Genomic DNA, 26,041 nt, shown 5'->3' with positions numbered 1-26,041 from the left:
TTTGCTTGGGATTCCCTTGGATCTTTTGGGTTTTTTCTAGTGCTGTGAAGAATGTCATTGGTAGTCTAATAGGAATGGTATTGAATCTATAAATTGTTTTGGGCAGTGTGGCCATTTTAATGATATTTAATGATATTTATTCTTCCTAAAGGCCTTTTCTGCGTCTATTGAGATAATCATGTGGTTTTTGTCTTTGGTTCTGTTTACGTGATGGATTATGTTTATTGATTTGCACATGTTGGACCATGCTTGCATCCCAGGGATGAAGCCAACTTGATCGTGGTGGATAAGTTTTTTGGTGTGCTGCTGGATTCGGTTTGCCAGTATTTTATTGAGGATTTTTGCATCGATGTTCATCGGGGATATTGGTCTAAAATCCTCTTTTTGTATTGTGTCTCTGCCAAGCTTTGGTATCAGGATGATGCTGGCCTCATAAAATGAGTCAAGGAGGATCCCCTCTTTTTCTATTGATTCGAATACTTTCAGAAGGAATGGTACCAGCTCCTCTTTGTGCCTCTGGTAGAATTCGTCTGCGAATCCGTCTGGTCCTGGACTTTTTTTGGTTGGTAGGCTATTAATTGTTGCCTCAATTTCAGAGCCTGTAATTGCTCTATTCAGGAATTCAACTTCTTCCTGGTTTAATCTTGGGAGGGTGTATGTGTCCAGGAATTTATCCATTTCTTCTAGATTTTTAAGTTTATTTGTGTAGCGGTGTTTATAGTATTCTCTGATGGTAGTTTGTATTTCTGTGGGATCGGTGGTGATATCCCCTTTATCATTTTTTATTGTATCTATTTGATTCTTCTATCTTTTCTTCTTTATTAGTCTTGCTAGCAGTCTATCAATTTTGTTGATCTTTTTAAAAAATCAACTCCTGGATTCATGGATTTTTTGAAGGGTTTTTTGTGTCTCTATCTCCTTCAGTTCTGCTCTGATCTTAGTTATTTCTTGCCTTCTGCCAGCTTTTGAATGTGTTTGCTCTTGCTTCTCTAGTTCTTTTAATTGTGATGTTAGGGTGTCAATTTTAGATCTCTCCTGCTTTCTCTTGTGGGCATTTAGTGCTATAAATTTCCCTCTACACGCTGCTTTAAATGTGTCCCAGAGATTCTGGTATGTTGTGTCTTTGTTCTCATTGGTTTCAAAGAACATCTTTATTTCTGCCTTCATTTCGTTATGTACCCAGTAGTCATTCAGGAGCAGGTTGTTCAGTTTCTATGTAGTTGAGCGGTTTTGCCTTCACTCTGTTTTAAACACTGCTCTTAGTTCTGTGGTTGGGACTTGCCAGATAAATAACTTTATGAATATAAGCTTCTCAGAAAGGATTATGATTAATTTTGATAGTTTATAGAATAGATTTCTAGTATCTTTATTTCCTCTCTTCTACCATTTAATTAAGTTAGGCCATAAAGCTTCTGAGAGATATGTTTTATTGGTGGTGGGGAGCTCTTCAGCATTTATTACAGTGATACATGCATTCAGTCAAAGCTTAATAAATGATAGTTGAGTAGTCAGATTTAATCTTGAATTCTAGTGATGTGTCCATTCCCTTCTTTTCCCTGACTTCTTAGTTATTTGTTAATTTTGAAAAACAATGTGACCAGTACTTCTTAGAACCTTCAAGAGGAGTTTGAACAGGGATGTTTTAGTTTCTTTGCATTTTGTCTCCATTTTTGACATTCCATGACTAGCAGATATTCTCTTAGAGACCCAGGCAGAGTACTTTCTTCTTGCTGTTTCTCATGCTCTTTCTGTGAATGCTCACCCCTTCCGATGCACCAGGGTCAGTACTGACTAATATGTTTGGCTTTATATCAGTTGATTTTGCAAATGGTAGGGAATCTGTCAGATCATAATGGGAAAAGACACAGGTGGAGTCTTGTGCAGGCCTCCTTACGCTCGTACCTCCTGTACAGGCCTCCTTATGCTCATACCTCCTGTGAGGGGTCACGTAGAACATCCTCTTCCTCCAGCAACAAAAATGCAGCAATGTGTGTGATGTTTCCGCCTGAGGGAAGCACTTTCTGACTCAGTTTAGGGTTTCTACTGGAGTTGGCAGCATGAGCACCTTCTGACTATCGTGTACCAAAAATTCAGACTCCCAGAAGGATAGCAGGTGCTCAGCACAAACCACATTGTTTGCATAAACAGTTCAGGGACAGTAAACACCCTTGTCAATTGGGGAATGTTAAGTACCCACCTCCCCCCTGCCATAGCCCTCCCCCCACCAAATCTAAGCTCTCAGACAGCAGTCATGGGCCAAGCTTACAAGCAGGCCTTTTTTTTTTTTTTTTTTTTTAATTATACTTTAAGTTCTGGGATACATGTGCAGAACGTGCAGGTTTGTTACATAAGTATACACATGCCATGGTGGTTTGCTGCACCCATCAACCCATCATCTACATTAGATATTTCTCCTAATGCTATCCCTCCCCTCACCCCCAAACCCTCCACAAGCCCCAGTGTGTGATGTTCCCCTCCCCGTGTCCATGTGTTCTCATTGTTCAACTCCCACTTATGAGTGAGAACATGCAGTGTTTGGTTTTCTGTTCCTGTGTTAGTTTGCTGAGAATGATGCTTTCCAGCTTCATCCATGTCCCTACAAGCAAGACTTTCTAAGGCTTGCCATGTTCACTCTTTCTTGCACAGGAGAGTTGGCTTAGACCTCAGAAAATGGAAACAGAATTACTAAGGAACTTGATGGGATAGAATGATGAGGTGAAATCGACAAGGTGAAGCCTATTAAGGGAAAACAAAAGCCTTGCATTAAAGTCTGAAGGATTGATTAGTAGTATTGGGTAGAGGAGACACAGCCTGACAGCAGTTAATGTGGAAAACACCCAGGTGAGTTTGTTCCTTATTATGAATTAACAATCTTAACTGAGTCATTGGAAAACTAATAGAGTCTTGTTCTAAATTAGTGGGAATGTCGTGCCCAGATCAATGGAGGTAGAACTCCCATGGTATTCTGAAATGGTCAAACATCATTTGGACAGATGTATGTGTTTCTAAGATCCTTATCCTAATAGAGATATGAATAAATAAGAAACGCGCAGTGGGCAGTGTGGGTTGCAAGGCTGACACTGAAAAGGGAGCAGTCTTAGGATTTTCTTTTTTTAATTTTTAATTTTAATTTTATTTTAATATACACCTACATAGTAGGTGTATATATGCATGAGCTCCATGAGATATTTTGATACGGGCATGCAATGGGTAATAATCACATCATGTAAAATCAGGTATCCATCTCCTCAAGCATTTAACTTTTCTGTTAGAAACAATCCAATTATACTCTTTTAGTTATTTGTAAATGTACAATTAAATTATTATTGAGTATAGTCACCCCATGGTGCTATCAAATACTCAGTCTTATTTATTCTTTCTGCATATTTTTGAGGTTTTGAAAACTCTATTAATGAGTCATAGCTATTCTCTTTTGCTGTATTTGAGCAGATCTGGGGCCAGTGGTAGCAGCTTTGGGGAGACAGGTACAGAGTCAATATAAAAAGCAATTGAATTAGCTGACTTTGGCAGGAAGGTGTTCTCCAGTACTGGAAGTGTTCGTGCTGCTGGATGAACATTTATCTGTAGACTGGATGAGACATTGAATCTGAAGACCTGTAGATTCTTTCTATACTCTAGAAACCTTGACTCTATGGTTAAGGTAATTTAGACATTTTCTGTTGTTCCTATGGCTTAAACACTGTTCAATGAATAGTCAAAGTCAAACAAGAGTAATCTTTGTCCAGTGTCTTTGATTTTTATTCTGAGTGTTACAACAGGAACCATCAAAATGCTCGCAAGCACTATGGGCTCATTTTGTAACATTTCCTTATACAAATGGCCCCTAAATTTGGAGACAAAGCCTTTCACATTGGTGATACTCATGCTTGAAATGTCCACATTCAAAAACAAAATCTTAAAGGATTATGTCGCAAATATCAAAATAGTACCTCAAGGAAGGACACTGTTAAATTTAGGTGTGATTTCAGAGGACATCAGCAAGTTCCTTAGTCCCAATTGACCAGAACTCCTTGGATAAAACCATCAAAAATTTTTCTTGTGCAAATTGGAAATAAGTTGACTTTCAGAAGTCCCTATTGAAAAAAAAGTGTCCTCTAGGGGAGGTAATGCTTCAGAGAATATGATGTAAACCAGGTGTTTCTAAACTTTTTGTATCACATATATCATCAGCATATATATGTGTGTATATATACACACACACGTATTTGAGTGTGTAACCCCAGTATGTATCTATGCATTTATTTACATATATTCACAACTCTCTTGACTCCTTCTTATTAAAACTTACTTCCTTAAAACAATTACAACTCTAGTCACTCTAGCTCTCTGCCTACTCTGCAGTTGTGCCCTGCTACTGCATTTGACTGGAGAAAAATCCATAACCATATAGATAGGTCTCTCTTTAAATTCATGCTGCAAACCTCAAATGGGCTCTTCATGTAGCTGGTTTATCAGACTATTCTCCCCTGATCTATTTATGCTCCTCTAAGTGTACTTCATACTTTAGTGTGCTGTAAATCACTTGGGGACGTTGGTAAACACAATTTCTGATGCTACTGTGGACCCTGAGAACCTGCATTTCTAACAAGCTTCCAGGTGATGCTGACACTGCTGGCCCTTGAGTAACAAGTTCCTGGATGACTGTTTTATACCCTGGCATCTCTGTTCAAAGTTTTAACACCTCCTCCCTCATCCCTATTCTCAGCTACTGTCCTGATTCCTACTGCATTGATAAAGCCTAAGCAATCAGAAGGAGACTTCACAGTCTCCACGCTATCTACACACCTGCCAGTTTTTGGACTTGTATATTCTGCTCTTCCACCTGTTAATAAACATTCAAACATAACTTACCTTAAAGTAAACTTCTGATGCTGTCACTAAAATCTCTTCCACATCCCATGCACCCATTTCAGCGGATGGCACTGTCATTCTTCCAGTCACTCAAGTAAGAAGGCTTGAGAAAATCCTCTTCATGTTTCTTTCTTCATGCCCTATATTCAACCTCTTACCTTCACCTTCAACATATATCCACAATCTGACCACTTCTCACCAACTCCACTGTTACCACCTGCTCCAAGTTGCCTGGATCACTAAAATCACCTGCTAAATAGACTCCCTGCTCCTATTCTTGCCCTCTTAGGGTCTATTATCAACCAGCATGAGAGCAATATTGGTTGTTATACCGTATGCTACTAAGATGCCTTTATTTGTACGACGCAGACTTATTGTATGCATAAGTGACATTGTCATTAAATAAACGATGACACTGCGCCTTAATAATAGTCTTGTGCAAAGCATCATTTAATCCCACCAGATTCTGTCTGCTTTGAAAATGCTTTCACCAATACCAGGATTTTTTTTTTTTTAAATGCGTCTGGATTCATTGCTTGATTCATTGATAGGCAATCTTTGCACACATATATCAGGAACAAAAGAAAACACAAGTCAATCTACTTGTGAATCTATTTTCCTTAAGCTTTTAAAGCACTTAGTTGCTTGTTGCTTTGAACGAAATTACGGGTTTTTAATCATACCTCCAACGAGGAACATTCCCTTCACTAGTACCAGATTTATACCCTACTGCTGTTTCACCTTAACTTTCATTTTAATACCAAATCATTGTATAATTTTTGGATGACATTTCATAAAGCAAATAAAATTAACAGGTGTGGTACTGATTATGCACAGAATTTGACTGAAGGGAAGAACTAAGAACCTCCTTGAACAAGTTCCTCTGTGCCCAGGCAATGACAGCTATGTCTAAACTAACGAGTGACAAACAACTATTTTAAGACAGTTTCTAGGAAGATAATCCCAGCAACTCCAATCTAAGATGTGCAAAATTTAGAAAAATTGTATCTTGTAAGAGGTAAAAGTCGATAAGTCAGGTCATGTCACACTCTCCAGGGCTCCCTATTGAACTTGTCAGAGTCCTTTTCATGTCCTACAAAGTGCCACATTCATTCCCTGCCCCCACTCGCAGCAACTATGCCTTCGTCACAGAGGAGTTTCGTCATTTGAATCGCCAGGGAGTATTTTAAATCTAGTCAAGAGCATATACCTTGTTTGGATTTCTGAGATGTATTCATGTGCCTCACCACTCTACACAGAGTCAAGCTAGTTCCAGTTTTCCCGGTGTAAGGGATAGCTTCCAGGAATTCTCCTCTTGCCCATTGTGCTGATGTGAGAATGCAAGGCCTACAGTGTTTGATGAAAAGAACATGTGCTATGGCTCTTGCACCTGGAAGTATGTAGATAGCTAGAGGGAAGGAAACAATCATTGAAGTGTACAGGGCCAGGAGCCAGACTCTGGGAATATCTTCTAATCACCAGACATATAAAATCATGAACAGAGTGGTTGATCCACATCAACGCTTGCCTAAACAGAAGTTCTGTCCTGTAAGAGACACACAGGAAAGGCAGCACATCCAATTAAACACTGCACCATACTTCAGGATTTTTGATGTTTTTTATTTTTTCAGCTTTGTAAAGTGTGTAATTTGTCGCCATTTCTTTTATCACCTACTTATATATGCACCTAATTTTGTATTTGTACATTTTAATTCTTTCTCTTAAAGAGAAGCCTGAAATTGTGTAAGCCTCAGGCCCTCCAAAACTTGAATCGGCTCTGCTCTGATATTTGTACTATGACCCTACCTCCCCCAATTCCACCCCATCCCCGGACACACATGCCCTTAGCTCCAACCACATGGCCTCCCTATTGTTCCCCAGCCAATTTTCACTGGAGCTTGAGATGTATAAAGAGGTTGGTAGAAATGGGAGCTGGAGAGCTATCTCTATGTGGTTGTGAGCCTATGATGAAGGTCATGCTTGTGCAGCAGAAGGAGAAGCTGACCCTTTATTCTGTAATTTGGGAGAAGGTGTCAAAAGGTTTTAATCCAGGGAGTGAAATTTTAACATACACTGGCCTCTGCACTGGTAATTCCATTTGTCTGGAGCCCTCGTCGTCCAGATATCTACATTGCTTGCTTCCTCCCCTTTGGAAAGACTTTCCCCAGAATTTACTCGTTTTAATTTTCTCTTTACTATGGCATTTTTTACATCGCAAGGTAGATAGGTAGGTAGGCAAGCTGATTGATAGATACTATCACTATATAACCATGCTATTGTGCTTAGAGTTTATTGCCTGTCTCTCCACTAGAAGGTATACAATAAATACTTATTAAGTGAATGAAACGCTCTTCATATAAAAATCTGTAGATTAATCACTTATGTAGCATACAGATATTTACTCTTCTAAACCAAAGTGAAAACAATTTCTTCTTGGTCCTAAAGGCAACCCTTCACTATGCTTTGAAGAAATTTAAAGTCAACATGATAATCTGAGCCCAGGAATATGCAAGTGTGAAGAAAATGTGAATCTTCAATTGAAAAGCCCCCATGGAAATATTGCAGTGTTCAGTTGTAGCCAGTGGTTGCAGTGGTTGCAGATTCCTACTTCCAGAAAATGGCAGCAGGATTTTTACAGTTGAATGACTGCATGAAAATAGGCACAAGCTGCCTTTAACAGGGAGCTTCTCAGAAGCATAGCTCTGACTTCAGGAAACCACAGTATCCATACTATCTTGGTCCTTATTTACAACAATGAGGAAAATGAGTACAGCAGAAAATGTGGAATGCTATGAGCATTAAGCCAGGCATTTGAAATGATTGTTTATTAACTTCTCTCCTTTCTGGATTTTTAGGGGTTTTATTTTTCCTGACTGGGAAGTGGGATCACTTTTCTACATTTTCATGACACAGTTGCGTCAAGGGCTACCTTTCAACCTCAGTGTGGGAGGAGATGGCAACAGGACTCTCACAGATGTTCATTTGGCTTAAGTCTGAGATGTTCACACTTCAGAAAAAGCCTTCCTTCTTGTCTTCAGCAAAGTTACAGTTAATGTCTATGTCTCTTTTGTTGGCTTGGCTGCCTGCTGCTTCAAGCAACTTCTGCCACTGTGTGAGAGGCTGGATGAGAGGCCATGTTTCTTTTTTTGTTGAAACAAAAGAAAGATTCAGGCACCATGCTTTCACCTTGGCTTAGCATGTAGACCGAGCGCACCTACATAGTTCACATAGATATTCTGTGGAAACTTTCCTTTCAAGAGCAAGCATCTCTGTGTAATAGGAAAAACACCCAACTAACTTTTCTCCTACTATACTCTCAACACTCAATACTTTCAGCACACTTCAGTTCTGACACCATACTCAACACAGAACATTTCTGTTAACCAGATGCATGAGTTTTTTCTCAAACTAAGCAATTATTCAACACCAGCTGGGTGCTCCTAAAGTTTGACTCTATTCTGACACTATCTACCTAGAGATAGTGTTCAGATCCCACAGGTTAAAGGCTCTGTCCCACAATTTTGCTCCCCACTTCATGCTTCAATTGCAAGTAGTGAATTCTCAGGTTACCCACAATTTCCAGCCAACCTGGATACAAATTAGAAGTTTCCACAATCCCCTTCTTAGGTTCAATCATTTGCTAGAGTGGCTCACAGAACTCAGAGAAACACTTTGCTTATGTTTACTGATTCATTATAAAGGATACAGATGAACAGCTAGATAAAGTGATACATAGGTAAGGTATGTGTGATGGGGTGCAAAGATTCTATGCCCTCTTCGCCATGTCACCCTCTCAGCACTTCCATGTGTTCAGAAACCCAGAAGCTCTCCAAACCCCGTAGTTTAGGGATTTTTACAGAAGCTTTATCACATACATATGACCAATTATTAAGTCAGTCCCTAGCCCCTCTCTCCTTCCTATGCGATGGGAGATGAAGCTGGACTAACTCTCTAAGTACAGCTTGGTTTTTCAGGTGACCAGTTCCTATCCAGGAGTCCACCATGACTCGCCTTATTAGGACAAAAGGTACTCCTATCACCCTGGAAGTTCCAAGCGATTAGGAACTCTGTGTCAGGAACCAAGGTCAAAGACCAAATATCAGAACAAAAGATGTACCTAGCACTCCTATTAGTCAGGAAATTACAGGGGTTTTGGAGCTCTATTCCAGGAACTGGGAACACAGATGAAATATATATTTCTTATTATATCACAATACCACAATCTCCTGTAAAGATCAGCTGAAAAATAAAATGTGAGTGTCAGCATGGTAAACTATGTCGCTCTTCATTTTAATACAAACATATGTTGGTAGCTTTGATTTATGTCTCATCCTGACCCATGGCAATTGTCAGCTAGCTATAGCTGTGTAGTCACAGCTTAGTGGACAGGTAAGGAGGGACTCTGATGGGCACAGGCCCACCTGATGGCTTGTGGGGCAAAGGGAGGGACCATATGTGTCGGGCCTTGTGAGACTGGTCCTGTTAGGTTTGTTCTTCTGTTCATTCAAGTGGATAAGACATGTGTCTCGTTCCTTCTACCCCTAGCTCTCACAGTCTACTCTCAACACAGCAGCCAAAGAAATCCTGTTGAAACTGAAATTAGATCATAATCACTCCACTGATTCACACCCTCACTTGGGTCCTCATTTCACTCAAAGTAAAGGAAAATTCTTCACCATAGCCTGCAAAGCCCTCCTTGATCTGACCCATTACCTGCTCTTACCTAGAACCCACCAGGCATACTTCTTCCTCAGGTGTTTGTATTTGCTCTCCTCACTACCTGGAACTCTCTTCCCACAGATTTCCTTATGGTGCTTTCCCTCATCCTCTACAGGTCTCTTCTCAGAAGTCAGCTTCTCACTGAGGCTTATCCTGACCAGAACTTTTTGTTTTGCACCCCCACACAGTTATATACCCAGTTCAACTCTTCCTTCTATGCCTTATTTGTCCGATAGCCTTTTATTACTATCTAACATTTTACAGTACTTTTTTTCTTTATTTTGTTTATTGTCTGTCTTCTCTAGTAAAATGTAAACTCCAAGGGAGCACTAATTTTTGCCTGGTGTGTGCTTTTCTTTCTTTTTTTTTTTTTTTTTTTTTTTGAGACAGAGTTTCACTCTTTTTGCCCAGGCTGGAGTGCAATGGCGCGATCTTGGCTCACCGCAACTCCGCCTTCCAGGTTCAAGCAATTCTCCTGCCTCAGCCTCCCGAGTAGCTGGGATTACAGGCGTGTGCCACCACCCCGGCTAATTTTGTATTTTTAGTAGAGATGGGGTTTCTCCATGTTGGTTAGGCTGGTCTTGAACTCCCAACCTCAGGTGATCCACCTGCCTCGGCCTCCCAAAGTGCTGGGATTACAAGCGTGAGCCACCGTGCCCGGCCAGGTGTGTGCTTTTCACTACTCTAATCCAGGCCCCTGGACTATCAGTTGGAATATAGCCAAGATGAGTATTCATACAGATTTGCCAGGACAGTTCCAGTTATGCCTATTGTTCTGGCAGGATTGTTAATGACAGTCTCTTCTCTGTCCCAAGTGTTTTCGCTTAATTTATGGTCACCCTACACAGAAGAAATGTTCAGTGAATATTTTTCAATTGAAAGACTGCTCCCTCAGGGGTAGAACTTTGTCCTGTTTGGTTCAGACAAAGAGTTAGTACTAGGAGAGAAGCAAAATTCCTGCTGCTGTGAAGGAGCCAAGACTCAGAAATGGCAGTAGAGAAGAGCAGTTGGCATCTAAAAGGTGAGTCTTTGGACTGCAGTCCATCAGTCTCTGATATTCAGGAGCAGAGTTCAAATCCTCAAGAAAGAGCACAGTGGAGTTGCTGCTCTTGCAAAAAGACGTAGGGACTAGAAGGTTGACCGGAGCAGAAACGTAAAATAGAATCCAAAGCAGAAATACAACTTTTGAAGCTGGGGCTAAAGAGGGCAACAGCCAGATAATCACAAATTCAGTTAAAATCCCAGCAAATTGCCCAGCTAATTGTTAAGAATCCCAGGATTCTTAAGACTTTACTCTCTTGAACTTTGGACTCATTACATGTATTCAAATCATTCTTTTCTTAATGAATCCTGTGGCTCCTGATAGGGTTCAGCACGTACTACTCCAAAATATGGTACCCAGGCATTTGAGGAAATAGCAGAAGCAAGTAATAAAAGCTAGAAAGAATTCCCCCAGGTTCCTTGTCCCCTAAATCAGGCCATAAAACCTAGCTGAGTTTTCCTTGAAAATAGGTCATAAGACTCTCATTCCAGAGGGGTCCTGCCCTATGCCGCAGGAAAGGAATGTCACACAAGGATGCCAGGAAGAATCTGAACAAACAAGCCTGGCTAAATTTCCACCCCCTAACTCCAAAGTTTATTACCATTAGGTCATACCTTTTTTTTTTTCTGAGGCAGAGTCTCACTCTGTCACGCAGTGGCATGATCTTGGCTCACTGCAACCTCTGTTCCCCCGGGTTCAAGTAATTCTCCTGCCTCAGCCTCCCAAGTAGCTGCGATTACAGGCGCCCACCACCACCCCTGGTTAATTTTTTGTATTTTTAGTAGAGATGGGGTTTCACCATGTCAGCAGGCTGGTCTCAAACTCCTGACCTCAAGTGATCCTCCCACCTCGGCCTCCCAAAGTGCTGGGATTGCAGGCGTGAGCCACCTCGCCTGACCCCATACCCTCATTTTGTCCAATCATGTTTCTCCACAACTACCCACTTCTTCATTAGACTTAGCATAAAATATACAGTTTTCTCTGGGTCTTTGAGTCTTCATTTCTGAAGCCTCCCATGTTACATAAAACTTATATTAAATAAGTGTGTATGCTTTTCTTTTGTTAATCTGAGCTATGAACCTTGTAATGGGTAAGGAAAGAAATCTTTTTCCCCCTGTACTCCTCTTCAATTTACCTAGTTACCCTTTTTTCCAAAACATGTTTTTAAATATCTTTCAAAATGTATATTTCACTTTAATTTCTGTTATTCTCTGTATTAGTTTTCTATGACTGACCTAATAAGTTCCCACAAATTTATCAGCTTTAGAGTATACAAATTTGCTATTTCACAGTTACATAGGTCAAAAGTACAGGTTGGATCAGCAGGTTTCTATGCTTTTGGTCCCAGAAGGCTGAAATCAAGATCATGGCCAGCTTGGACACTTCTCTGGAGGCTCTGGGAGATCTGTCAATGTTTCATTCATGGCCCAGGATGTGGAAGGTGCTATTACTGATTTGACTATGAAGTAGCAAGTGCAGAACAAAATTAAGACGCTAAACAGCAACAGTGAGCCCTCTCTACACAGTGAGCTTCTCCTTTAGCTGAATTTGGATGTGAGGCTGGCAATCTGTCCGACCAATCAGAGAGTGAATAAATTCATTGTGAGTGAATGTGGCAGGCATAGGGAAAGAAAGGGGTCAAGGACATGGTTGAACTCATACATCTGCCTGGCCTCTAAAAAGAATGAACTCCTTTAGAGTCCTACTATCTCTGCTCTTCCTGTAAATTGTGCTATAAAAAATTGACACATGCTGAGACCCCATCCTTAAATACTAAGGTTGCATTCATTGTGACAGGGTGATTATTCATGAACATGTGATTAGATTGAAAAATATTCTTTTTTTTTTTTTTTTTTTTTTTGAGACAGAGTCTCGCTCTGTAGCCCAGGCTGGAGTGCAGTGGCGCACGGTCTCTGCTCACTGCAAGCTCCGCCTCCTGGGTTCACGCCATTTTTCTGCCTCAGCCTCCCGAGTAGCTTGGACTACAGGTGCCCACCACCATGCCCAGCTAATTTTTTGTATTTTTTTTTTTTTTTTAGTAGAAACGGGGTTTCACCTTGTTAGCCAGAATGGTCTCGATTTCCTGACCTCGTGATCCGCCCACCTCAGCCTCCCAAAGTGCTGGGATTACAGGCATGAGCCACCACACCTGACCTTGAAAAATATTCTATTAAACATCCCTAGATGAGCATCTTCTTGTTACTATACTCTGTTTCCTTCAGTACGAATAAGTTTGATTAAATAAAGGGCTTGGAGACTTGGGTATAGCAAGATGGTGGAACAGAAGTTTCCACCAATCATCCCCCCTGCAAGAACACCAATTTAACAACTACTACACAAGAAAAAGCACCTTCATAAGAACCAAAAATCGGGTGAGCACTCACAGTATCTGGTTTTACCTTCATATCATTGAAAGAGGCACTGAAGGGGTAGGAAAATCTGTCTTAAACTGCCTTTGCCACCTTTCCCCCTTCCCCTAGTACTGACAGCATGGTGCAGAAAGCATTTCTGTGTGCTGGAGAGAGAGCGAGCTTAGCAATTGTGAGGCACTGAACTCAGTGATGCCCTGTTATAGCAGAAAACAAAACTACACCAAACTCAGCTGATGCCTGGTATTTAAAGGACCATTTAAACCAGACTTAGCTACAGGGGAATCACTGATCCTAGTGGTTCAAACATGAGTTACCGCAAGCCTCCTGACCACAGGCTAAAGTGCCCTGGGTCCCTAAATAAACCTGAAAGCACTCTAGGCCACAAGGACTGCAACTCCTATGTGAGTCCTAGTACTGAACTGGGCCCAGAGCCAGTGGATTGGTGGGGGGCACACAACCTACTGAGACACCAGCCAGGGTGGCTAAGAGACTGTTAACATCACCCCTTCCCTAACTCCAGGCTTCACAGCTCATGACTCCAAAAGAGACATTTTCCCTGTGTTTGAGGAGAAGAGAAGGAACAGGGGGAAGGACCTTGTCTTGCATCTTGAATACCGGCTCAATCACAGAAAGATAAGGCACTGGGCAGAGTCGTGAGGTCCCTGTTCCAGGTCCCAGCTCTTGGACACCCCTTCTGGCCCAGGTGTGTCTAGAAATGTCTTGAAGGGAAAGACCCAGTCCTGGCAGGATTCATCATGTTAACTGAAGAGCCCTTGGATCCTGAATAGCCAGCAGCAATTCCCAGATACTATTTTGAGGGCCTTGGGTGAGGCTTTGAGACTTGCTGCCTTCAGGTGAGACTCAGCACATTCCCAGCTGTGATGGCTATGTGATGAGACTACTTCTGCCTGAGAAAAATGGATGGAAAAGTAAATTGGACTTTGTCTTGCATCTTAGGTATCAGCCGCAAGGGAGGTAGAGTACTAAACAGGCTTTGGGGACACCAATGCCTGGATTTGGCTCTTGGTTGGCATTTCTGCACCTGCCCTGGCCCAGATAGGAGCCCACTTTCCTAAAGGGTGAGTCCTAGGCCAGGCAGCATTCACCACAACCTGGCTGAGGAGCTCTTGCACCCTAAAGGAACAAACATTGGCAGTAGTCTGGCAGTATTTCCTGTGGGACTGTGGTTTTGGTGGTCTCAGGGTGAGGCTCCACTGCCTTTGGAAAGGGGAAGGAAGAGTGGCAAGGACTGCATCTTGTGGTTTGAGTGCCATCTCAGCTGTAGCACAATAGATCACCAGAAAAATATCTAAGGTTTTGACTCTAGTCCCTGGCTCTAAGACATCACCTCTGGACCTGCCTGGGGCCTGGGGGAGCTAGCCACCCTGAAAGGAAGGACACGAGCCTAGCTGGCTAAGACATCTGCTGATTGTAGAGCCCCAGGGCCTTGAGCGAACATAGGAAGTAACCAGGGAGTGGTTATACAAAGCTTGGGCAAGACCCAGTACTGTGCTGTCTGACCCAGTGCAGTCTGCGTGGTGGTGGCTACAGGGGTGCTTGTGTCACTCCACTCACAGCTCCAGGTAGTTCAGAACAGAGACAGAAAAAGATGCCATTTGTTTGAAAGAAAGCAAGGGAAGAGAACAAAAGTCTTTTCCGGGTCACCCAGAGAATTGGTCCAGATCTTGCCTAAAATCATCAAGGCAGTACCTCAATGAGTCTGCAAGAAACACAGCATTACAGGACTTAGAGTGCCCCCTAAAGCAGACACAGCTTAGATCACAACACCTAAGTCCTTCTGAATATCTGAAAAGCCTTTCCAAGAAGGAAAGGTACAAACAAGTCCAGACTAGAAAGTCTACAATAAATACCTAACTCTTCAATGCCCAGACACTGAAGAACATCTACAAGTATCAGAATCATGGAGGAAAACATTTCCTCACCAAATGATCTAAATAAGGCACCAGGGACCAATCCTCAAAAAAACAGAGATATGTGACCTTTCAGACAGAGAATTAAAAATAGCCATTTTCAATAAACTCTAACAAATTCAAGATAACACAGAGAAGAAATTCAGAATTCTGACAAATTTAACAAAAAGGTCGAAATAAAAAGACAAGCAGAAATTCTGGAGCTGAAAAATGCAATTGGCATACTGAAGAATCTGAGCCTTTTAAAAGAAGAATTGGTTAAACCAAAGAAATAATTAGTGAGCTTGAAGATAGGCTATTTGAAAATACAGTCAGAGGAGACAAAAGAAAAAAAGAATAAAAAAACAATGAGGCCGGGCGCGGTGGCTCAAGCCTGTAATCCCAGCACTTTGGGAGGCCGAGACTGGCGGATCACGAGGTCAGGAGATCGAGACCATCCTGGATAACACAGTGAAACCCCGTCTCTACTAAAAAATACAAAAAACTAGCCGGGCGAGGTGGCGGCGCCTGTAGTCCCAGCTACTCGGGAGGCTGAGGCGGGAGAATGGCGCAAACCCGGGAGGCGGAGCTTGCAGTGAGCTGAGATCCGGCCACTGCACTCCAGTCTGGGCGACAGCGCGAGACTCCCTCTCAAAAAAAAAAAAAAAAAAAAAAAAAAAAAAAAAACAATGAAACATGCCTACAATATCTAGTAAATGGCTGAGCAAACAGCATTTATTGGCCATAAAGAGGAGATAGAGAAAAACACAGGGGTAGAAAGTTCATTCAAAGGGATAATAGAGAACTTCCGAAACCTAGAGAAAGATATCAGTATCCAAGAACAAGATGATAGAACACCAAGCAGATTTACCTCAGTAAAAAGACTACCTCAATGCATTTGACAATCAACCTCCCAAATGTCAAAGGTAAAGAAAGAGTCCTATAAGCAGCAAGAGAAAAGAAGCAAATAAGATACAATGGAGCTCCAGTACATCTGGCAGCAGACTTTTCAGTGGACACATTACAGGCCAGGAGAGGGTAGCATAACATATTTAAAGTACTGAAGGAAAACAAACCAAAAAAAAACCAAAAAACTTTTACCCTAAAATAATATATCTGCTAAAAATATCCTTCAAACATGAAGGAGAAGTAAAGACTTTCCTAGACAAACAAAGGTTGAGGGATTTCATCAACACCAGACCTGTCCTACAAGAAATGCTAAAGTGAGTACTCCAGTCAAAAAGAAAAGGATGTTAATGAGCAATAAGAAATCCTCTGAAGGTACAGAACTCACTGGTAACAGTAAGCACACAGAAAAACACAAATTAATATAACACTGCAACTTTGGTGTGTAAACTACTCTTATCTTAAGTAGAAAATCTAAAAAAAGAACCAATCAAAAATAGTAACTACAAAACTTTGCAAGACATAGACAGTACAATAAGATATAAACAGGCCGGGCGCAGTGGTTCAAACCTGTAATCCCAGCACTTTGGGAGGCCGAGACGGGTGGATCACGAGGTCAGGAGATCGAGACCATCCTGGCTAACACGGTGAAACCCCGTCTCTACTAAAAAATACAAAAAACTAGCCGGGTGAGGTGGCGGGCGCCTGTAGTTCCAGCTACTCAGGAGGCTGAGGCAGGAGAATGGCGTGAACCCGGGAGGTGGAGCTTGCAGTGAGCTGAGATCCAGCCACTGCACTCCAGCCTGGGCGACAGAGCGAGACTCCATCTCAAAAAAAAAAAAAAGATATAAACAGAAACAACAAAAAGTTAAAAAGCAGAGGGGCAAAGTTAAGGGATAGAGTCTTTATTAATTCTCTTTTGCTTGTTTGTTTATGCAGACAGTGTTGTTATTAGCTTAAAGTAATGAGTTATAAGATAGTATTTGGAAGCCCCATGGCAATCTCAATGCAAATAACATGAAACAAATACACAAAAAATAAAAAGCAAGAAACTAAGTTGTATCACCAGAGAAAATCACCTTCACTAAAAGGAATATAGGGAGGGAAAAAAAGAGGAAAAGAAGATCACAAAACAAGCAGAAGACAAATAACAAAATGGCATAAGTCCTTACTTATCAATAATAACACTCCATGTCAATGGACTAAACTCTCCAATAGAAAGACGTAGAGTGGCTGAATGGATAAAAAAGGCCCATTGATTGATTGCCTACAAGAAGTACACCTCACCTATAAAGACACACATAGACAAAAAAAAAAGGGTTGAGAAAAGTTATACCATGGCAAAGGAAACCAAAAAAGAGAAGAAGTAGCTATACTTATATCAGGCAAAACAAATTTTAAGACAAAAACTATAGAAAGAGACAAAGAAGGCCACTATATAGTGATAAAAGGGTCAACTTAGCAAAAGGATATAACAAATTTAAATATATATACACCTAACGCTGGAGCACCAGCGTTAGGTGTATACATATAATATAAAGCAAATATTATTAGCACTAAAGAGACAGATAGACTGCAATATGATAACATCTGGAGATTTCAACACCCAACTTTCCACATTGGAGAGATATCCCAGCCAGAAGAAAATCAACAAAGAAACATCAGACTTAATCTGCATTACAGATCAAATAGACCTAATACATATTTACAGAACATTTCACCCAAGAGCTGCAAACTACACATTCTTCTCCTCAGCACATGAATCATTTGCAAGGATAAACCATATGTTAGGTCACAAAACAAGTCTTAAAACATTCAAGAAATTGAAATAATACTAAGCATCTCTGATCACAATGGAAAAAAACTAGAAATCAATAACAAGAGGAATTTTGGACACTATACACACACATGGAAAGTAAACAATATGCTCCTGAATGATGAATGGGTCAATGAAGAAATTAAGAAGGAAATTGAAAAATTTTCTGAAACACATCATAATAGAAATACAATATAACAAAACTTATGGAATATAGCAAAAGCGGTACTAAGATGGAAGTTTATAGCTAAAAGTGCCTACTTCAAAAAAGAAGAAAAACTTCAAAGAAAAAACTGGGTGATGCATCTTAAAGAATGATAAAAATGAGAGCAAACCAAACCCAAAATTAGTAGAAGAAAAGAAATAAGAAAAATTAGAGCAGAAATAAATGAACTTGAAATGAAAACAATACAAAAGATCAAGTAAACAAAAAATTGGTTTTTTTGAAAAACTAAATAAAATTGACAAACTGTTAACCAAACAAACTAAGAAAAACAGAGAGAAGATCCAAACAAATAACATCAGATGACCGGGCGTGGTGGCTCAAGCCTGTAATCCCAGCACTTTGGGAGGCCGAGACGGGTGGATCACGAGGTCAGGAGATCGAGACCATCCTGGCTAACATGGTGAAACCCCGTCTCTACTAAAAAATACCAAAAAAAAGCTAGCCAGGCGAGGTGGCGGGTGCCTGTAGTCTCAGCTACTCGGGAGGCTGAAGCAGGAGAATGGCGTGAACCCAGGAGGCGGAGCTTGCAATGAGCTGAGATCCAGCCACTGCACTCCAGCCTGGGCGACAGAGCGAGACTCTGTCTCAAAAAAAAAAACCAAAAAACATCAGATATGAAAAAGGATACATTACAACTGATACCACAGAAATTCAAAGTATCATTAGTGGCTACTATGAACAACTATATGCCAATAAATTGGGATGTCTAGAAGAAACATACAAATTCCTAGACAGATACAACCTACCAGGATTAAACCATGGAGAAATTTTTAAAAAATGAACACACCAATAACAATTAACAAGGTTGAAGCCATAATAAAAAGTTGTTTAGTAAAGAAAAGCCTGGGCTCCAGTGCTTAATTCCTAAATTCTATCAAACATTTAAAAAAGAATTAATACCAATGCTACTCAAACTATTCCAAAAAATAGAGGAGGAGGGAATACTTTCAAACTCATTCTATGAGGCCAGTGTAACCCTGATACCAAAACCAGACAAAGACACAACAACAAACAAAAACTACAGGCCAATATACCTGATGAATATTGTTACAAAAATCTGCAGCAAAATACTAGCAATCCAATTTCAACGATACATTAAAAAGATCATTCATCATGACTAAGTGGGATTTATCCCTGAGATACAAGGATGGTTCAACCTACACAAATGAATCATATCAAGAGAATGAAGGACAAATCCATATGTTTGTTTCAATGAATGTGGAAAAGCATGTGATAAGATTCAACATTCCTTCACAATAAAAACCCTAAAAAAATTGGGTATGGAAGAAACATACCTCCACGTAATGAAAGCCATATACAACAGACCCACAGCTAGTATCATACTGAATGGGGAAATACTGAAAGCTTTTCCTCTATGTTCTGGTACATGACAAAAACGCCAACTTTCACCATTGTTATTCAACACAGTACTGGAAATCCTATGAGATTCAATCTACCAGATTGCTCTAGAGCAATCAGAGAAGAGAAAGAAATGAAGGGCATCCAAATTGGAAAAGAATAAATTAAATTATCCTTGTATGCAGATGATATGATCTCATATTTGGAAAAACCTAACAACTCCACCAAAAAAACTACTAGAACTGATAAACCAATTTAGTAAAGTTGCAGGATACAAAAATCAACATACAAAAATCAATAGTGTTTGTATATGCCAACAATGAACAATCTGAAAAAGAAATAAAAATGTAATCCCATTTACAACAACCACAAATAGAATTCAGCACCTAGGAATTAACCAAAGAAGTGAATTATCTCTGTAATGAAACTTATAAAACACTGATTAAAGAAATTGAAGAGGACATACAAAAAATGAAAAGATACCCCACATTCATGGATTGGAAGAATCAATATTGTTAAAATGTCCACACTACCCAAAGCAACCTACAAATTTAATGCAATCCTTAACAAAATACCAATGACATTCTTCACAGAAATAGTAAAAGCAATCTTAAAATTTATCTAAAACCACAGAAGGCCCAGAATAACCAGTTATCCAAGCAAAAAGAACAAAACTGGAGGAATCATACTACCTGATGTCAAATTATTCTACACAGCTATAGTAACCAACACAGCATGGTGCTGGCATAAAAACAGATACAGAGATCAATGGAACAGAATAGAGAATACAAAAACAAATTCACACACCTACAATACACTCATTTTAGACAAGGATGCCAAGAACATATATTGGGGAAAAGTTAGTCTCTTCAATAAATGGTGCAGGGAGAACTGTATATATCCATATATAGAAGAATGAAAATAGATTCCTATCTCTCACCATATACAAAAATCAAATCAAAATGGATTAAAAACTTAATTCTGGGAGGCTGAGGCAGGAGAATTGTTTGAACCCGGGAGGCAGAGGTTGCGATGAGCCAAGATTGCGGCAATGCACTCCAGCCTGGGCAACAAGAGCGAAACTCTGTCTCAAAAATTTTTTTTAAATTTTTTTAAAATAAAAAAACCACTTAATTCTAAGACCCAAACCATGAACCTACTACAATAAAACATTGGGGAAACTCTCCAGGACACTGGTATGGGCAAAAACTTCTTGAGTAATACCCCACAAGCACAGGCAACCAATGCAAAAAATGGACAAATGGGATCGCACCAAGTTTAAAAACTTCTACACACTAAAAGAAACCATCAACAGAGTAAATAGACAACCAACTGAATGAGATAATACATTTGCAACTATCCATCTGACAAGGGATTAATAAACAGAATATATAAGGAACTCAAACAACTCTGTAGGGGAAAAATATACCTAATAATCTGATTTTTTTTAATAGGCAAAAGTTTTGAATAGACATTTCTCAAAAGAAGACATACAAATGGCAAACAGGCATATGAAAAGGTGTTCACCAGGCGCAGTGGCTCATGCCTGTAATCCCAGCACTTTGGGAGGCCGAGACGGGCGGATCACGAGGTCAGGAAATCGAGACCATCCTGGCTAACACGGTGAAACCCTGTCTCTACTAAAAATACAAAAATTAGCCGGGCGTGGTGGCGGGCGCCTGTAGTCCCAGCTACAGGGAGGCTGAGGCAGGAGAATGGCATGAACCCGGGAGGCGGAGTTTGTAGTGAGGCAAGATGGTGCCACTGCACTCCAGCCTGGGCGACAGAGCGAGACTCCATCTCAAAAAAAAAAGAAAAGGTGTTCAACATTATTGATCATCAGAGAAATGCAAATCAAAACTACAATGAGATATCATCTCACCTCTGTTAAAACGACTTTTATCCAATAGCAAATGCTGGGAAGAATGTGGAGAAAAGGGTACCCTCGTACACTGTTGGTGGGAATGTAAATTAGTGTCACCACTACGGAGAACACTTCAGAACTTCTTCCAAAAACTAAAAGTAGAGCTGCCATATGATACAACAATCCCACTGCTGGGTATATACCCAGAAGAAAGGAAAACAGTATGTAGAAAAGACACCTGCACGTTCATGTTTGTTGCAGCACTATTTGCAATAGCCAAAATTTCGAAGTAACCTTAGTGTCTTCCAACAGTTGAACGGATAAAGAAAATGTGGTACTTACACACAATAGAGTAACACTTAGCCATAAACAATAATGACAGCCTGTCATTTGCAACAACACAGATGGACCTGGAGGTCATTATGCTAAGTGAAAAAAGCCAGGCACAGAAAGGCAAACTCTGCATGTTCTCACTTATTTGTGTCATCTGAAAACCAAAACAATTGAACTCAAGACAGACAATAGAAGGATGTTTATCAGGTTGGGAAGGGTAGTGAGGGGGTGAGGATGAGGTGGGGATGGTTAATCAGTGCAAAGAAATAGAAGAATGAATAAGACCTATTATTTGATACTGTAACCAGGTGACTATAGTCAATAATAATTTAATTGTACATTTAAAATGACTAAAAGAGTATAATTGGGTTGTTTTTAACACAAAGAATAGATGCTTGAGGGGTTGGATACTCCATTTTGCATTACGTGATTATTACACATTGCAAGCCTGTATCAAAACATCTCATGTACCCCATAAATATATATATACCTCTATGTACTCGCAAAAATTAAAATTTCAAAAGGCTCAATAATTTAGATCCACTTTTTTTTTTTTTTTTAGAATGAACCTTTTTAATGGCTTGCTTGATTTTTGCTATCCAACCTTTACTCATGGTAATTTTATGAGAAACCATGGCAGTATTTACTTGAATAACAGTGACCCACATACTCAAAATGAATTACTTTAGAAATTGCTATTTTGAGAACAAAACTCTCTAGCCTTCTCTTCAGAAATCTAGAATTATGCTCACCAGAACATGTCTCTAACCTCATTTTTATCAAAGTCAGTCACTGGTATAACACAACATAAAACTGTCATTTATGAAGTAAAACTTGCAGACAAAATAATTTTATTTATATATATAAATATATAGATATAGGTATCCATATACAGACAGTGCCTGTTTTCTATGTAATTATAGTATTCTGATGAGAGTTTGTTTTCATGTGAACACAAGTCCTTTCACTGACTCTGGGTCTAAGGATAGATCACATCATTTCCCTGTCTACACTCCTGGAATAGATAGAAGAAGATGTCACAGATTTAATATTTATTTAAAATAACATTTATCTAAAATAATTCTCTCAGGTACTTATCTCCCCTTACCCAGCTGTCTAACTACTTGCAGGTTTGGAGGTAAGTGAAAGGTAGCACAGGAGAAGCATAATTGTGATTTGCTTGAAGGCTTATATAGTGATCTTCTCTTCTTTTGCTGATAAATGCCACATCACAATTTCATCATTTCATTTTGAGTGGTGCTATGCACATGGTTGTATTGTAAAGTTGCTGCTAGTCCTGCTAGATTGTTTTACATTGAAGTGGAGAGGAGGGAAAAGAAGACAAGGAGATGAGGAGTACATTCTGAATCTTTTGCAGGATATTTATACACCTTAAATTCAGAAGGATGGTATTTCATCAAAATTTTCATGGCCCTTTTTCTATGTATAAACATCCCATAACTGGCCGGGCGCGGTGGCTCAAGCCTGTAATCCCACCACTTTGGGAGGCCGAGATGGGCGGATCACGAGGTCAGGAGATCTAGACCATCCTGGCTAACACGGTGAAACCCCGTCTCTACTAAAAAATACAAAAAACTAGCCGAGCGAGGTGGCGGGTGCCTGTAGTCCCAGCTACTCGGGAGGCTTGAGGCAGGAGAATGGCGTAAACCTGGTAGGCGGAGCTTGCAGTGAGCTGAGATCTGGCCACTGCACTCCAGCCTGGGCGACAGAGCGAGACTCTGTCTCAAAAAAAAAAAAAAAAAAAAAAAAAAAAAAAAAAAAAAACCATCCCATAATGTTTGCTTACATATTGATTTAGTTAGCGAACTTTGTTTCATGCCATTAAACTGTTGCATGTTGAAATAATCTGAGTAAATAAACTATATCAATGCCATTTTCATTATTTGTCTAACTTGATTTTATGAGTGTTTCTGTGATAGAGGAGATTCATTATGAAAGTTAAGATATTGGTTCCGTGGTATTCTCTTTTGCCAGCATTATACCAGGTATAGGCTGCATCTGCAGCTTGGGTCCTACTGTATAAACAAAGGGGAGTAAAACACAATCTTCTCGAAAGGATAATGTTTAAACATAAACAGGAAAATACCTTTCTTGTACACTGCTGAGATTTCAAGGTTATGGCAGTATGTACTAGACTAATCTCACCATTTACTCTATAAACCAATTTTTTTGTAAATGGAATTGTATTTTCATTTACTACATTTGTGTTTTTTAAAATCCAATAAAAATATTTTACTACTGCAATACATAGTCTACCTATTTATATTTTGGATAAAAACAAGTTTATATATAAGATGTAGTTAAACTGCAGTGTACTTATTCAAAAACAGCCTGTAATGGTCAATAATAATATTTGGATCCAGTTTTAACTCCAGTTACTAAAATGAATATTTGAAAAATTATTTTATTTTTTCCTTTTTGGTTTTGACTTTAGTTTGACTTGACATTAATAAATGTAGTTTCAAATACCGAATAAAAGTCCTCTCATAGACGCCTTAATGGGTACATTAAATCTTTGAAGCCATATTCCAAAAATCATAAACATTTATAAACTGTTGTTTCAAAAGAAATAATGAAAAGCATTTGATATATACACAATGGAATATTATTCAGCCATAAAATCAAAGAATGAAATCCTGTAATTTGCAGCATGGATCGAACTGGAGGTCCTTATGTTAAGTGAAATAAGCCAGGCACAGAAAGAAAAATATTGCATGTTCTCTCCCACTTGTGAAAGCTAAAAAAGTGGATCTTATTCAAGTAGAGGGTAGAATGTTGGTTACCAGAGGCTAGGAAAAGAAGGAGGATGGGGGGAGGATGAAAAGAAGTTAATGAAGGGATACAAAACTATGGTTAGAAGGAATAAGTTCTAGTATTTGATATTATAGTAGGGAAACCATAGTTTATAATCATTTATTATATATTTCAAAATAGCTAGAAGATTTGTAATATTCCCAACACAAAGAAAAGATAAATGTTTAAGGTATAATGGTTATCCCAATTACCACGAGTTGATTATTAGCCATTGTATACAGGTATCCAAATATCACATGAACCCTAAAAAATGCACAACTCATAAATACTTATATATATATATATATATGAATTTGATATTTAGCAGTATACAAAGCAGCAATAAACCTGAAATGAATAATTTCAACCCTGATTGCAAACAATATAAATTTGATTTTTTAGTCTTTAATATTGACATGACTAGTATAGTTTTCCAAAATCATTATCATAAGCAGAATGACCTAGTTTTCAGATATTTCTGTTGTCTAAGAGAGAACTGCATAAAAAGTCTAGCTTCATTCCTACTTCAGGATAATCTATAAGTAGAATATTTTTCCTGGGTTGTTTGTATCATCTGAAATTCATAAATATATAATTCCTAAAGTACATTTTTCTATAACATATTTTGTTCCAGATATTCAATGTGTGCGTACATATACTTGTATTGCTTTAATTCAAAGTAACCCCTCAAAAATGTACTTTGACTAGCAAGTATGTTTTTGAGAAAGTCTATAAAGTTTACTAGGTTGCAAGCATGGATTATAGATTTTATTTTAATTAATATGGATAGTACCAGCTATACAACGCAATATTTGTATTTAAAGCCAACTCTGACTCATCCATGGTCATGAAAAACAATGATCATTACAATAATAATTTCTAAAATGTACTAAGCAAAGACTATCCTATGTGCTTCATATATTTTTTAAATTTAATCTTTTCAATGCTCAGAAGGAGGAGCTGTTATTTTTCCCCCCATTTTACACATTTGAAGATTAGGGATAGGTTAAAGGACTTACCCAGGGTCACACAGTTAGAAAGTGGCATAGAAAGCACTTAAATTCCCATCTCCCTGGCATCAGAATTGGTATTCATAAATCCCACCCTATTCTCAGGACCAAGTTCCCTTTGTGGGCTCCAAGTCTCACAAAATGAAATAGGACAATTTTGATTATCCAGTTGAACTTACTCACCTGGGATTCTTTTTTTGTTTGTTTGTTTGAGACAGAGCGAGACTCTGTCTCCCAGGCTGGGGTGCAGTGGCCAGATCTCAGCTCACTGCAAGCTCCGCCTCCCGGGTTCACGCCATTCTCCTGCCTCAGCCTCCCGAGTAGCTGGGACTACAGGCCACCGCGCCCGGCTAATTTTTTGAAGTTTTTAGTAGAGACAGGGTTTCACCGTGTTAGCCAGGGTGGTCTCGATCTCCTGACCTTGTGATCCACCCGCCTCGGCCTTCCAAAGTGCTGGGATTACAGGACTGAGCCACCGCGCTGGCCGGGGATTCTTGCATAAATAAAATTTTTAAAGGAGTTATTTAGAGCCAGACAAAATACATCCAAGAAGTAACAGTAGGTATGACTGAGCCTGATAGAAAGATCTGCATTTAAAGTATTTAAGTAGTAAGTAGAAGGCTTTCACAAGTTAAAAGAAAAACAAACAATTGTGGTTAATTATAAGTAGGTGAATTCTTAATGTTAAAGGAGAAATAACAATAAAAAATAATTAAGTTAAACTGATATGTATACTAAAAACTTGTTTACTAAAATTGAGATGAGCAGCAAAGAATGTGGAGTAGCTTCAACTTGCCT

This window comes from Chlorocebus sabaeus, chromosome X (genome assembly GCF_047675955.1).
Source record: "Chlorocebus sabaeus isolate Y175 chromosome X, mChlSab1.0.hap1, whole genome shotgun sequence".
Lineage (NCBI taxonomy): Eukaryota > Metazoa > Chordata > Mammalia > Primates > Cercopithecidae > Chlorocebus > Chlorocebus sabaeus.
The sequence above is the reverse complement of the archived record's forward strand: the minus strand, read 5'-3'. Positions refer to the sequence as shown.